Raw genomic sequence first — 3,166 nt, 5'->3', positions numbered from 1 at the left:
TATGTATTTGATAAAGTTACACACCAGGTACTGTTGAAGTAAGGAAGTCAGGGAAGGCTGCTTAGAAGAGTTTATCCCTAATCTCAGTGTTGACAGATAACTAGGGCAAAGCTGACAAAATGAGGGAAGCGCTTCCAGATACAGTGAGGGGCTTGTACAAGGCAGAAGGTGGCTCATTTAGGCAACTTACAAATAGGTTAAAATGTCTGTGGCTCAGAGAGTTCAGAGATGTGATTGTTGTTATTGTTGTTAAGGGCCGTCGAGTCGGTTCCAACCCATAGCCACCCTGTATAGGGTTTCTAAGGAGCAGCTGGTGAGCTTGAACCACCGACCTTGCAGTTCAAATGACTTTGCAGTCTGGCACATTAACCCACAGTGCCACACCAGGACTCCAGAGATGTGATTAGAGAGGGTAAAGTTATAAAAAGGTTCTTGATGGTATGTTAAGAGATTTATTTGGGCTTCATCCTGAAAGTTGTGGGCAGTCTCTGAAGGGAAAAGTTTGTTACTGTTACGGAAAGTATTTAAACAACATTTTTTCACTAAAGGGAATGAAGCCTTCTTGGATAAAAGATGGACTCCAGGTCAGGGGAAGAAATGTACAAGATGAGCCTGCCATATCATGTCATATCAGAAAGCAAGGTGAACTACCTAACACTATAAGAGTGATGTTAGAAAGAGCCCACAGCCAAGGTGACTTGTAACTTTCATTTAAAAACTCTGTTGTCTCTTTTAAAGTTGATCCCTACACACACACACATGTACCTACACTCACACACACATAGGTAATTTCCCAGACCTATTCCTTCTCCTGACCTAGGATTAGCTTACTGCCTTTTCTAATATAAATTAATTTGACCTCTTTAGTGTCTAAAATAAATTCATTTGACCAGTAATAATGCTGCAGATTCTTGGATAAAAGGCCCTGAAAACGCAGGGTCTAGGTTGAAGTGAGTCATGAAGCCATGCATTGTTAGGTACTGTGGAAGCATAGAGACTCAATGTGACCGAGTAGAACTGCCCCAAAGGGTTTCCCAGGCTCTAATCTTTACGGAAGCAGATGGCTGGGTCTTTGAATATTCAGTTAGCAGCCAGTGCTTAACTCTAATGCCACAAGGGCTCCTTGAAGCTAAGAATAATCATACTGTAACATTTTTGTCTCTTTCACATTTAATGTCTATTTAACTATCTCTAAGCTGGAGTCCTGGTGTGGCGCTGTGGGTTAATGCACCAGACTGCAAAGCCATTTGAACTGCAAGGTCAGCAGTTCAAGCTCAACAACTGCTCCTAGGAAACCCTATACAAGGTCGCTGTGAGTCGGAACCGACTCGGCACTTCACAACAACAAGCTATAAGCACACTGAGGAAAATGGCCATATTTGTATTCATTTTCTATTCCCATTTCTTGGTACAGCACATTGCCCAAAGTAGGCATCCAGGAAATATTTATTGAATGAATTGGGTAGAGTAAGTAGAGAGCTACATCAGTCAGGTCCAGTAGGTTGGAACAGGAATCCAGTCCTGAAGTGTGGGTTGGGGTGGAGGTGGGGTAGGAGTAGGATGGTAAACCAAGAATTCACACCAGAGAAATTGGTGCACAGCAGAGGACACAGAGGAAAGGAATCAGTTACTGTTGTTCAGTGCTGTTGAGTGGTTGCCAACTCCTAGTGATCCTGTATAGGTTTTCAGAGGAGTGGCTGGTGAGTTTGAACAGCCAACCTTATGGTTCAAACCAACCTTGTGGTCTAGTGCTTATCAAACCAACCTTGTGGTCCAGTGCTTATCCAACAGTGCCACACCAGGACTCCTGTTTCTGGAGTATTCCACTAAAACTTTTTCAAAGAGGTAAAAGACAAGCTTTACATTGTCAAACAGTGGAGAAGATTAGGGTGCGTAAGATGTAATTGGTGAGCTTCTGGCTTGTGTCTTCATACATTTTCTCCTTCGTAGGAATAGGATAGGAGCTCTGATAGCGTAGTGGTTAAAAGTCAGGTTGCTAACCTCAAGGTCAGCAGTTCAAAACTACCAGCAGTTCCATGGGAGAAAGATAAGGCTTTCTGTTCCCATAAAGATTTACAGCCTTGGAAATCCTATGTGGACCACTATGAGTATGAACTGACTCCATGGCACATAACCACCACCATCACCACCACCCACCAGGAATAGGATAGGAGTCCTAGTGTGACACTGTAGGGTAAGCACCGGACTGCAAGGTTGGTTTGAACCATAAGGTCAGTGTTCAAACTCACCAGCCACTCCTCTGAAAGCCTATACAGGGGCAGTATGAGTCAGAACTGACTCAAGAGCACTTGACAACAACAGGACTAAGGTTCAGTCCTGACGGCACAGTGGTTAAGCATTCTGCTACTAACCAAAAACTTGGTGATTCCAACTCACTCAGTGTGTTTGTGGGAGAAGAAAACCCTATGGGGTCACTGTGAGTTGAAATCAACTTAGTGGAACCCAACAATACCAGGGATGAGAGTCTCTGGGTGGTGCAAATAGACTAGGCTGATAATTGAAAAGTTGGTATTTTGAGTCTGTCATATATTTCTCTAAAGAAAAGCCTGGGGTATCTACCAAACAAAAAAAATCAACCCTATGCAGTGCAACTCTACTCTGACACACAGGCGGTTGCCATGAGTTGGAATTGGCTGCATGATAAACTGACATTTAGGGATAAGATTGATTTACCAGTCTGGGATCCATCCAAACCTTGAAGATTAGATGAAGTTATTGGATCAGTGAACCAAGCCCACTATTGTGCTTGAGGTAACTCTTGAGGGATTGTTAGAATTCTTTCTCGTGGTAAACTGCCTTTGGTAGGTTGTCTTGACAAGCATGTTTCACACTAACAAGGATTCTTAAATAGGAGATGTTTTCCTTCAAGGCTTTCAGCTTGCTTTTTTGAAATACTTTCTGTTTTTTAGTCTTTCTTGTACAGTCTTGGGAACCCTGTGGAGCAGATCTATGAGTCACAATCTACTTGGTATGAGTCACAATCGACTTGATGGTTGTTTTTATTGTTGTGAAGTGCAGGGTTTCCAAGAAGCAGCTGGTGAGCTCGAACCATCGACCTTGCAGTTCAAACCACTTTGCAGTCTGACGCATTAGCCCACAGTGCCACACCAGGACCCCGATAGTGGATATGTGTTTTTTTTTTTTT

The sequence above is a fragment of the Chrysochloris asiatica genome, unplaced genomic scaffold (genome assembly GCF_000296735.1).
Source record: "Chrysochloris asiatica unplaced genomic scaffold, ChrAsi1.0 scaffold00349, whole genome shotgun sequence".
Lineage (NCBI taxonomy): Eukaryota > Metazoa > Chordata > Mammalia > Afrosoricida > Chrysochloridae > Chrysochloris > Chrysochloris asiatica.
The sequence above is the reverse complement of the archived record's forward strand: the minus strand, read 5'-3'. Positions refer to the sequence as shown.